Source organism: Scyliorhinus torazame, chromosome 3, assembly GCF_047496885.1.
Source record: "Scyliorhinus torazame isolate Kashiwa2021f chromosome 3, sScyTor2.1, whole genome shotgun sequence".
Lineage (NCBI taxonomy): Eukaryota > Metazoa > Chordata > Chondrichthyes > Carcharhiniformes > Scyliorhinidae > Scyliorhinus > Scyliorhinus torazame.
Genome location: NC_092709.1, coordinates 239744755 through 239757789, shown reverse-complemented (window position 1 = coordinate 239757789; position 13035 = coordinate 239744755). Strand labels below are relative to the sequence as shown.

Sequence of the window (13035 nt, the reverse complement as noted above, 5' to 3'; positions counted from 1 at the left end):
TGTACACGCGGCTGAGCTCCAACTTTTTTCCTCGTTCAGGACGCGCCTACCTATGCAGAGGCCATGGCGCTACTGAAGGAGAAGTACGCTCAGCAAACCAAGAAGATCTACGCCAGGCACCTCCTATCCACGCGGCACCAATTTCCTGGTGAGTCTGTGGAAGATTTCTGGCGTGCCCTGCTCGCCCTAGCGAGAGACTGTGACTGCCAGGCTGTTTCGGCCACTGAACATTCAAACCTGCTAATGAGAGACACATTCGTTACGGGCATAGGGTCTGACTACATCCGCCAGCGCCCCTTAGAAGGGGCCACGCTTGACCTCGCGGCGACCAAGAAACTAGCACTCTCGCTCACGGTCGCCTCACGCAACGTACAGGCTTATGCCCCCAACCACACAGCCCACCCCCCTTGTGCATCATGGACCCCATCAGCTACTGCCCTCAGCCAACCCCAAGCCTGCGCCACGCGGCAGCCAACCAACCCCGGGGGACCCAAGTGCTTCTTCTGCGGACAGACAAAACACCCCGGCAGCGCTGCCCGGCGCGGAGCGCGCTCTGCAAGGCCTGTGGCAAGAAGGGACATTTTGCTGCAGTGTGCCAGGCCCGCTGAATCGCCGCTATTGTCCCGGCACCCCCCACGTGCGGCCAATGGGCACCGCCATCTTCCTCTCCTCAGACCACGTGCGGCCCGTGGGCACCGCCATCTTGCTTGCCTCAGAACCAATGGGCACCGCCATCTTGCCTGCCCCAGGACACATGCGACCCGAGGGCGCCACCATCTTACCCGCCTCAGGACCCCTGCCCGTCGGGCACCTCATCAGGCCACTCATCGCCTGCAACCACCGACGACCAGCCGCGTCTCGCCTTGGTCACGATCGACCAGTCTCGACCGCACAACCTAGCGGCTGCTTCGACAAAGGTGAAGGTCGATATGCACGAGATATCCTGCTTTTTGGACTCCGGGAGCACTGAGAGCTTCATCCACACCAATACGGTAAGGCGCTGCTCCCTCGCGGTACACCCCGCTAACCAAAGAATCTCCCCGGCCTCCGGAATCCACTCCGTGGCAATCCGGGGGTAACGTCCAGGGCGTAGAGTTCAGCGGATTCCAGCTCTATGTCCTCCCCAACCTCTGCGCTGCCTTGCTACTCGGCCTGGACTTCCAGTGCAACCTTCAGAGCCTAACCCTGAAATTTGGCGGGCCCCTACCTCCCCTTACTGTTTGCGGCCTCGCGACCCTTAAGGTCGACACGCCTTCCCTGTTTGCAAACCTCACCCCGGATTGCATACCCCTCGCCACCAGGAGCAGACGGTACAGTGCCCAGGACAGGACCTTCATCAGGTTGGAGGTCCAGCGGCTGCTGCGGGAGGGCATCATCGAGGCCAGCAACAGCCCCTGGAGAGCCCAAGTGGTAGTGGTGAAAATCGGGGAGAAAAACTGGATGGTCATTGTGGTAGTCTGTGTAGAGGTATTACGGTACCTGGTAATGCTGGAACACCATTGGTAGATATTGTATGTTTCCTATTGGTTAAGCTGTATGGTAGCTCCGCCCTGCTAGGCGGGGTATAAGAGCCCGTGCCGCCCCTGCAGCCTACATTCTGTACCTGAGCTGCTGGGGGAAACATCTCGCTTATTAAAGCCTTCAGTTGGACTCCAACCTCACTTTAGTGGTCATTAATCGTGCATCAATTTAATAAGCTAGATTTAGAAGGATGGAGCTCCGAATTAAGCCGGAGTGTCTGCAACTCAGCCCCCACACGGCGAACTCAGCGGCAATCTTCAAGCACTGGCTGGTGTGTTTTAAATGATATCTCGGAAAGGCCGAAAACACACCCACAGGAGAACAGAAAATGCAAGTCCTGCACTCGAGGGTGAGCCCAGAAATTTACACCCTCATCGAGGACGCGGAAGACTTCGATGCAGCAATAGAGCTGCTAAAAGGACATGATATTCGCCCGGTAAACCAGGTCTCCGCCCAACATCTGCTAGCAACGAGGCGACAAATCCCTGGGGAATCACTGGAAGAATTCTACCGTGCGCTCCTGGTGTTGGGGAGAAACTGCAGTTGCCCGCAAGTTTCGACGAGCGACCACACAGAACTCTTGATCCGGGATGCTTTCATGGCAGGTATGCTGTCCTCCCACATCCGCCAGCGATTGCTGGAAAAAGACACCCTTCGGCCACAAGGAGGCACGGGCCCTTGCAGGTTCCGTGGATGTGGCTTCCAGAAACGCCCGCGCTTACGTTCCCGACCGCGCGGGAGCCCCCTGGGCAGCGTGGAACCCCTCCGCAGCCGACCTCGAGACGTCCCCCATAAGCTTGTGCTACAAGGCAGCCTGGCAACCCCGGGGGGCCCCGCTGCTACTTTTGCAGGCAGGCCAAGCACCCCTGCCAGCGCTGCCCGGCCCGCACATCCACCTGCAAGGGATGCGCTAAAAAGGGCCACGTTGTGGTGGTATGCCAGGTCCGTGCGGTTGCCGCGGTCTCCGGCGGCGAATGTGGACCGCCACCACAAACCTCTCCACGGTCCCCGTGCGGCCAGCGGTCGCCGCCATCTTCCTACTCCAGGGCCACGTGCGGCCCCCGGGCGCCGCATTCTTGTCCCACGGACGCCACGTTCGATGGACGGGCGCCGCCATTTTGTGCACCCCCAGCCATGTGCGACCAATGGGAACCGCCATCTTGGATGGACCCCCAGGACCCCAGCTCGGCTGACCGCATGCCGCTCGAAGAGAACTCTCAACTGCTGAGATTAGCCTCGGATCAGTCCCGGCCTCGAACACTCTCAACTGCTACAACAACAGTACTAATCAACGGGCACGAGACGTTCTTAATCGACTCTGGAGCACGGAGAGCTTCATACACCCCGACACAGTAAGGCACTGTTCTCTCCTCGTACACCCCGTTAATCAAAAAATCTCCCTGGCCTTCGGTCCCACTCAGTAGAGATAAAGAGGTTTTGTGTAGCAAACCTCACAGTCCAGGGAAGGGAATTTAAAAATTACCAGCTCTACGTCCTACCCCACCTCTGCGCGGCCACACTCCTAGATTTAGACTTCCAGTGTAATCTCCAAAGTCTAACTTTCAAATTCGGCGGCCCTATACCCCCCTCACTGTCTGCGGCCTCGCGACCCTCAAGGTCGATCCGCCTTCCCTGTTTGCGAACCTCACCCCGGATTGCAAACCCGTCGCCACCAGGAACAGATGGTACAATGCCCAGGACCGGATCTTAGGTAGGAGGTCCAACGGCTACTGAGGGAAGGAGTCATTGAAGCTAGCAACAGTCCCTGGAGAGCTCAAGTAGTGGTGGTAAAGACCAGGGAGAAGCATAGGATGGTCATCGACTACAGTCAGATCATCAACAGGTTTACGCAGCTGGACGCGTAGCCACTCCCCCGCATATCCAAACTGGTAAACAGAACCGCGCATTACAAGGTCTTCTCCACGGTGGATCTTAAGTCCGCCTACCACCAGCTCCCCATCCGCACTAGAGACCGCAAGTACACTGCCTTCGAGGCAGATGGGCAGCTCTATCACTTCTTAAGGGTTCCCTTCGGTGTCACCAACAGGGTCTCGGTCTTCCAGAACGAGATGGACTGAATGGTTGACTGGTACGGTTTACGGGTAACATTCCCGTATCTCAATAATATCACCATCTGCGGTCACGACCAGCAGGACCATGACACCAACCTCCGAAAATTCCTCCAGACCGCAAAGATCCTTAACCTTACGTATAACAAGGATAAATGCGTGTTTAGCATCGACCGCCTAGCCATCCTCGGCTACGTAGTGCGAAATGGAGTTATAGGCCCTGACCCTGAATGCATGCGCCCCCGTATGGAGTTCCCCCTCCCTCACTGCTCCAAGGCCCTGAAGTGCTGCCTTGGGTTTTTCTCTTACTACGCCCAGTGGGTCCCCAACTATGCGGACAAGGCCCGTCCCCTGATCCAATCCACAGCTTTTCCCCTGTCGACAGAGGCCCGCCAGGCCTTTAGCTGCATCAAAGCAGACATTGCAAAGGCCACGATGCACGCCATCGATGGGTCCCTCCCCTTCCAGGTCGAGAGCGTCACGTCTGACGTAGCTCTGGCCGCCACCCTCAACTAAGCGGGCAGACCCGTGGCCTTCTTCTCACGCACCCTCCATGCTTCCGAAATCCGCCACTCCTCAGTCGAAAAGGAGGCCCAGGCCATAGTAGAAACTGTGCGACATTGGAGGCATGACCTGGCCGGCAGGAGATTCACTCTCCTCACTGACCAACGGTCGGTTGCTTTCATGTTTGATAATGCACAGCGGGGCAAGATAAAAATCGATAAAATCTTGCGGTGGAGGATCGAACTCCCCACCTACAACTACGAGATCTTGTATCGTCCCGGGAAGTTAAACGAGCCTCCTGATGCCCTGTCCCGCAGCACATGGCCAACGCACAAGTGGACCGCCTCCGAGCCCTCCACCAGGACCTCTGCCACCCGGGGGTCAGTCGCTTTTTCCACTTTATCAAGACCCGCAACCTGCCCTACTCCATCGAGGAGGTCAGGACAGCCACCAGGGATTGCCAAATCTGCGCGGAGTGCAAACCGCACTTCTACCGGCCAGAGACAGCGCAACTGATAAAGGCTTCCCGTCACTTTGAATGCCTCAGCATGGACTTCAAAGGCCCCCTCCTCTCCACGAACCGCAACACGTACTTCCTGAACGTGATTGACGAGTACTCCCGGTTCCCATTCGCCATCCCCTGCCCCGACATGACCGCAACCACCGTCATCAAGGCCCTCCAGAGCATCTTTGCACTGTTCGGGTTCCCCGCTTACATACATAGTGATAGGGGGTCTTCCTTTATGAGCGACAAACTGCGTCAATTCCTGCTCAGCAAGGGCATCGCCTCGAGCAGGACGACCAGTTACAACCCCCGGGGTAATGGATAGGTAGAGAGGGAGAACGGAATGGTCTGGAAGACCGTCCTACTGGCCTTACGGTCCAGGAATCTCCCAGTCTCCCACTGGCAGGAAGTCCTCCCGGATGCCCTCCACTCCATCCAGTCACTGCTTTGTACCACAACCAACCAAACACCTCACGAACGTCTCCTTGTCTTCCCCAGGAAGTCCTACTCTGGGACCTCGCTCCCGACCTGGCTGGCAGCTCCCGGACCCACCCTGCTCCGAAAACATGTGCGGGCGCACAAGTCGGACCCGTTGGTCGAGAGGGTCCATCTTCTCCACGCTAACCCCCAGTACGCCTACATGGTGTACACCAACGGCCGACAAGATACGGTCTCCCTACGAGACCTGGCACCCGCCGGAGCCCCACGCACACCTCAGCCACCAGTCCCATCCTCCCTCCCACCAGTGCACCTTACAGGAGGATTGGTCCTTCCGCCGGCCCCGTCTCGGACCCCCCACACACCGACGCACCCCGCAGGCACCCCTTCCCAGGTCAACCGTTTTCCCCACCAGCACCGTCTAGGGGTGTCGAAGCTGCCACAGATATCGAGACCACGCTCCCGGAGTCACAGACGCCCAAGCCTCCACCGAAGTCACCACCGAAGCTTCGACGATCACAGAGGTTGACCAGGGCCCCCGATCGACTGATTGCTTCATTTTAAAGTGTATAGTTAATTATGAATCATAAATTGTAAATAGTAAATACAATTGTAAATAGTTACAAAACGCTGTACGGAGGTATTATGGTACCTCCATAACTATAATTTCTACCACGTTACCATGTTGTGTAATATCAGGCCACCACCCCCGCCGGACTCTTTTTTAACAGGGGGTGAATGTGATAGTCTGTGTGTAGAGGTATTAAGGTACCTGGTAATGCTGGGACACCATTGGTAGATATTGTATGTTTCCTATTGGTCAAGCTGTATGGTAGCTCCACCCTGCAAGGCGGGGTATAAGAGCCCGTGCCGCCCCAGCAGCCTTCATTCTGTACCTGAGCTGCTGGGGGAAACATCTAGCTTATTAAAGCCTTCAGTTGGACTACAACCTCGTTTTAGTGGTCATTGATCGTGCATCAGTCGTTGACTACAGTCAGACCATCAATCGGTACACGCAGCTCGACGCGTACTCCCTCCCACGTAAATCTGATATGGTCAATCAGATTTCACAGTACCGGGTCTTCTCGACAGTGGACCCAATCTCATGATACAGTGATCACTGTCCCCTAAATGTTCCTATACTGACACTTGGCCCACCTCATTCCCAAGACTCAGTTATAGCAATGTCTTTCTTTGCAAAGGACTGGAAACATACTGTTGTAAAACGTTCTTCTGAACACATAGGGTCTAATTGTGTCTCAAACTGCTCTTGCATGTTCCCATACGAAGTTAGTACAAAGGTAAATAATTAATGCCAAAATGTTAAATCACCGATTTAATCAATTTTTAAAATGACAGCTCAATCAAAGTAATTCAATGTTTGAAAACCTTTGTACTGTACTATTGGTGTAGTAAGTCACAGTTGGATGAGCTATTCTCACTTACAAACATAAAGCAAGAAATAACTAGCATTATGTAGCACTTTTCGTGACTTCAAGACATCACAGAGCATTTTACAGCAATGAAGAACTTTTGAAATATAGAAGAGCAAAGGGTTCTCTTCCTGTCAAGCAAGCTGGATGGGTTGTACCTCAACAATCTTGGGACCAATATCATCGCAGGAAATGTAGTTGGGGAGGGTTAAACTCATTTGGCAGAGGCCGGAATTCATAACTTGGGGGCAAGGTTTAAAAATATAGCATCTCCAGTTTAAGACAGGGATGAAGAATTTATTCTCCCAGAGGATAATTAACCTTTGTAATTCTATTCCCAAGAGATCACGGAATGCTGAACTATTGAATATATTCAAATCTGAGTTAGCTGTATCTTTGATCTTGTTATGGGTCAGTGTTTAGAGAATCCCAAAGTGTATCATGGAGTTCACCTGACCCACAACGTTTAATAGATTGTGGTATGGGGAGGACACGGCCCATTCTACAGGCGTGGTACAGCAGAAATGGAAAAGTATTTTTTAAAGCAAAACAATGTTTATTCTATGAACTCAAGTTAACCTTTTTAAAACAAACAGTGAACATCTTCGCAACCATTAATTCAAATACAACCCCCAAAGACTACAACACTAGGTAATCTGTATGCTGTTCTTTTAACATCCAAAATATTTAACAAACCTCTAAACAGAAGCACATCAGGGTGCTCCTGGTTGGACGAGCCTGTGATTAGGACGTCATCGAGGTAGACCGCCATGCAAAGCAGACCTCACAGGATGTTCTCCATTATGCGCAGGAATATGTCACACGTGGCAGAAACCCCAAAAGGCAGGCGGATGTATTTACGTGTTCACGGTTAGCAAGTGTCTGGACTCAGGGGCCAAGACCAACTGGAGGTAAGCGTGACTCATTTCGAGTTTCATAAACGTATGTTCTCCACTGAGCTTCGCATAATGATCCTCGATTCTAGGGATAGGATAATGGTCCACTCGAGACACACGGTTCACCGTCACCTTATAGTCACCACAGAAACGTACTGATCCATCCGGTTTCATGACCAGGACGACCGGTGCCGCCCAGTCGGAGAACTGCGCCAGGCTTATGATGCCCAAATTCTCCATCCAGTCCAATTCAGCATCCACCTTGGGTCGTAAGGTACAGGTCGGGCGTGGAAGTAGCACGGTTGAGCCATCAGGTCCATGCTTATTCAGGCCACAGCCTCTTTTATGGTGCCCAAGCCTACCTGGACGATGGAAACCTTGTCAGAACCCCTTCAGGGCCATGTGGGTGTATGCGGCACACCCACTGCCAATCTAACCGCAGGTGGCTTAACCAGTCATGCCCCAACAAGCTCGGACCGCAGATTGTTGTCCATACTTGACCGGAACCGTGGAACTGCTTGCTATTGCCAGTGGTTCCCCTGTATTAGTGGCCAGCCTCATGTTGGTGTCCAACAGGGTCAGCAATAGAAGGCCAGCCCAAATGCAGTTGAATGTGCGACGACTGACTACCGACACTGCCATCCCAGTGTCGAGTTCCATGCAGATTGGGTGTCCATTAATTTTCAGGGCGATCTGGATGGACGCCACTTTAGGCGCAGTCACGCAGTGTAACTGCTGGCAGGTGCTGTCGACGTCTTCCACATTATAAACCCTATCACGTGGGGGGGGGGGGGGGGCGGGGGAGGCGCAGTTGCACCTAATGCGTCGGTGAGTAGATCCTTGAGAGCTTCCTGTTTCCCTGGTTTCTGCGCCCTCCCACTGGCTGGTGGTGGTATTCCAGTTCCTCCTGGTTGGGGGACAATATCCAGCAACGTTCCCAGCCTCTATCACGGTGGCCCGTGTTCCTCCAGTAACTGTCCCATAGTCGGGGGCCAGCCTCTTCAGTTCTAGCTGAGTGTGATTGTCGCTCGCTTTGGTGTCCCAGACTGAGCATCGCCTGTCCCTGGAGTTTGTGGACCCCTTGTTCAGTGATTTCTCTGCAGATGGCTATCTCCACCACACGTTGCCGGTCCAGGTGGGTCTCAGCTAGTCATTTCTGTTGCATGGCCACATCGCAGAGACCACATACCAAGCGGTCCTGGAGTGTCTCATTCAATGTTGCTCTGAATTCGCAAGCCTCAGCCAGTTTTCGGAGACGGACCGGGAAGTCACTCACTGACGCGGCCTGGGACTGAGCAGCCGTGTGGAACCGGAAATGGCGCACGATGAGTGGTGGTTTCAGGTCAAAATACTCCTCCACTAGGGATACCAGGGTGGCGAATGACAGGATATCTTGGGGGGGGGGGGCGTCCGGGTGAGTCAGGCTCTTTACCACATTGTAGGTAGTCCCACTGCAAGCTATTAGTAATACCACAGATTTCTTTCATTGCCAGTAATCACATTTGTTCAAAAAGGTAGTTCATGCGTTCACGTATTGCCCCCAACCATATGTACCTGTGTCAAAAGGTTCCAGCTTTCCTATATGCAGCATTTCAGTTGGTAGTAGTGGAGCCTCCCAATGCCTCGACGAGGTGGACCAGGTGCGCAGCAGCCGGTGTTGACAGCAGCTCGACTGAATCCTCGTCGCCAGTGTTGAATCCACGGTAAGCAGGACGCGTAGACAAAAGTAGAAATTGCTGAACAAGGTTTATTACACTACAATTACAATACAATACAAGCGGGAAAGCAGGCAGCATAATCAAAGACCCCTGCCACCTGGGGTATTCACTCTTCCAATTTCTTCCACCGGGCAGGAGATACAAAAGTCTGAGAACACGGACAAACAGATTCAAAAGCAGCTTCTTCCCCACTGTTACCAGACTCCTAAATGACCCTCTTATGGACTGACCTGATCTCTTCACAGAGCTTCTCTACTCAGTAGTACTGCACTCCTGTATGCTTTATCCGATGCCTGTGTCTATGTATTTACATTGTAATTTTATGTATGCCCTATGATTTTTTTCATGTATGGAATGATCTGCCTGGACTGTACACAAAACAATACTTTTCACCGTACCTCGGTCCATGTGGCAATAACACAAATACAAATACAAATACAATACAATAAAATACAGTACAGTACAGTACAGTACAATACAATATAATACAATACAGTAAAATATAATACAATACAGTACAATACAATATAATACAATACAGTAAAATACAATACAGTACAATACAATATATTACAATACAATATAATACAATACAGTACAATACAATACAGTACAGTACAATACAATACAGTACAATACAATACAATACAGTACAGTACAATACAGTAAAATACAATACAGTACAGTACAATACAATATAATACAATACAGTACAATATAATACAATACAGTACAATACAATACAGTACAATACAGTACAATACAGTACAATACAGTACAATACAATACAGTACAGTACAATACAATACAATACAGTACAATATAATACAATACCGTAAAATACAATACAGTGCAGTACAATACAATACAATACAGTACAATACAATACAATACAGTACAGTACAATACAGTAAAATACAATACAGTACAGTACAATACAATACAATACAATACAATACAGTACAATACAATATAATACAATATAGCACAATACAATATAATACAATATAGCACAATACAATATAATACAATACAGTACAATACAATACAGTACAGTACAGTACAATACAATACAGTACAATACAATACAATACTATACAGTACAGTACAGTATAATACAGTACAGTACAATACAATACAGTACAATACAATACAATACAGTACAGTACAATACAGTACAGTACAATACAGTACAGTACAATACACTACTATACAGTACAATATAATACAATACCGTAAAATACAATACAGTACAGTACAATACAATATAATACAATACAATACAATATAATACAATACAGTACAGTACAGTACAATACAATACAGTACAGTACAATATAATATAATACAATACAATACAATATAATACAATACAGTACAATACAATACAATACAGTACAGTACAATACAGTACAGTACAATACAGTACAGTACAATACAACACTATACAGTACAGTACAGTACAGTACAATACAGTACTGTACAATACAGTACTGTACAATACAATACTATACAGTACAGTACAATACAATACAATACAGTACAATACAATACAATACAGTACAATACAATACAATATAGTACAATACAATATAATGCAATACAGTACAATACAATACAGTACAGTACAATACAATACAGTACAATACAGTACAATACAGTACAATACAGTACAATACAATACAATACTATACAGTACAGTACAGTATAATACAGTACAGTACAATACAATACAGTACAATACAATACAGTACAATACAGCACAATACAGTACAGTACAATACAGTAAAATACAATACAGTACAGTACAATACAATACAATACAGTACAATACAATATAATACAATACAATATAATACAATATAGTACAATACAATACAGTACAGTACAATACAATACAGTACAATACAATACAATACTATACAGTACAGTACAGTATAATACAGTACAGTACAATACAATACAGTACAATACAATACAGAACAATACAGCACAATACAGTACAGTACAATACAGTGAAATACAATACAGTACAGTACAATACAATACAATACAATACAGTACAATACAATATAATACAATATAGTACAATACAATATAATACAATATAGTACAATACAATACAGTACAGTACAATACAATACAGTACAATACAATACTATACAGTACAGTACAGTATAATACAGTACAGTACAATACAATACTATACAGTACAGTACAATACAATACAGTACAATATAATACAATACCGTAAAATACAATACAGTACAGTACAATACAATATAATACAATACAATACAATATAATACAACACAGTACAATACAGTACAGTACAGTACAATACAATACAGTACAGTACAATATAATATAATACAATATAATACAATACAGTACAATACAATACAATACAGCACAGTACAATACAGTACAGTACAATACAGTACAGTACAATACAGTACAGTACAATACAATACTATACATTACAGTACAATACAATACAATACAATACAGTACAATACAATACAATACAGTACAGTACAATACAATACAGTACAATACAATACAATATAGTACAATACAATATAATACAATACAGTACAATACAATACAGTACAATACAGTACAATACAATACAATACTATACAGTACAGTACAGTATAATACAGTACAGTACAATACAATACAGTACAATACAATACAGTACAATACAATACAGTACAATACAGTACAATACAGCACAATACAATACAATACAGTACAATACAATACAATAACAAATACTCTCCCACCCTCCTAAGGGTCTCCTTCCCCAACCTACAACCAGGCCGGGGGGGTTTATGCAGCTGGGGCTGTCCTAGTTAAGGGGAACCCCTGCCCCGAAACGGAGAAGTCCTACCCCCTTAAAGGGAAAGTTCATATTCTGGGGAGGTCGTGGGAAACCATATGGTCCTGATCCCGGGAACTCCATTGGGGTTATAAAAATATCCTGACTCACTCACTTGCTTACTTATTATGAAGACGGCAGACATTGATACTGACAACTAGGAGACAGTTGGTGATGGCAGTAACCTCCGGAGACTGACGATTTGGAAGGCAGTTGGAAGAGGTCAGCAGAAATAATAAGCTTCACTGGCCTGGGAAAGGGACCAGAGAAAACAGAGGCCTGTGAATTCTCAGCTACTGTCTCCCTCTAGAGCCAATGCGGCCGAGACTGCTGTGACAGAGTGGGGCTCCTGAGTTTATGAAATGGAAGGCTGCCTAACTGAATTCAGTAGCATGGTTCCACACGTTGTACAGCAGTAATATTGCACACACTATTGCAAACAAGAGTAGTGGTGCCTATCTAACTTCCGAGGTATTCTGTCATGAAAACTAAATAACCCACCTTCCTTTAATCTTTCTGTAGGTTGTTTTTACAATTAGGTAGAAACGGCTGCTGTCAGCTAAGTGCAGTCTTCCTACCACAAACATCTTCAGGCCTCTGACTGCAGGGCTTTTAGGCAGTGATTACTGAGGGAACACTAGATGAATCAAAAAATTTACAATGCAGAAGGAGGCCATTCGGCCCATCAAGTCTGCACTGGCCCTTGGAAAGAGCACCCTACTAGGCCCATGCCTTCACCCTATCCCTGTAACCCAGTAACCCCACCTAACCTTCTGAACACTAAGGGACAATTTAACATGGCCAACCCACCTAACCTGCACATCTTTGGACTGTTGGATGAAACCGGAGCACCCGGAGGAAATCTATGCAGACACGGAGGGAACGTACAAACTCCACACAGTCATCCGAGGCCAGAATTGAACCCGGGTCCCTGGCGCTGTGTGGCAGCAGTTCTAACCACTGTGCCACAGTGCCGCACAGGTCAAGTGAGGAAGATGGTAAGAAACTGAAGCAGCTGCTTAAGTAAAAGCAAATGACTGTGGATGCTGGAATCTGAAAACAAAAAC

General features: G+C 48.0%; 1 long non-coding RNA gene across 1 annotated transcript in view; it reads left to right on the top strand.

Moving 5' to 3' along the window:
* Nucleotides 1-7281: 7281 nt before the first annotated feature.
* LOC140409023 (uncharacterized) overlaps nucleotides 7282-13035 on the top strand; it is a 124333-nt gene continuing 118579 nt past the window's right edge. Inside the window, exon 1 of the long non-coding RNA XR_011940262.1 lies at nucleotides 7282-7381. This is a non-coding gene — a long non-coding RNA (uncharacterized lncRNA). The remainder of the gene's footprint in view (nucleotides 7382-13035) is intronic.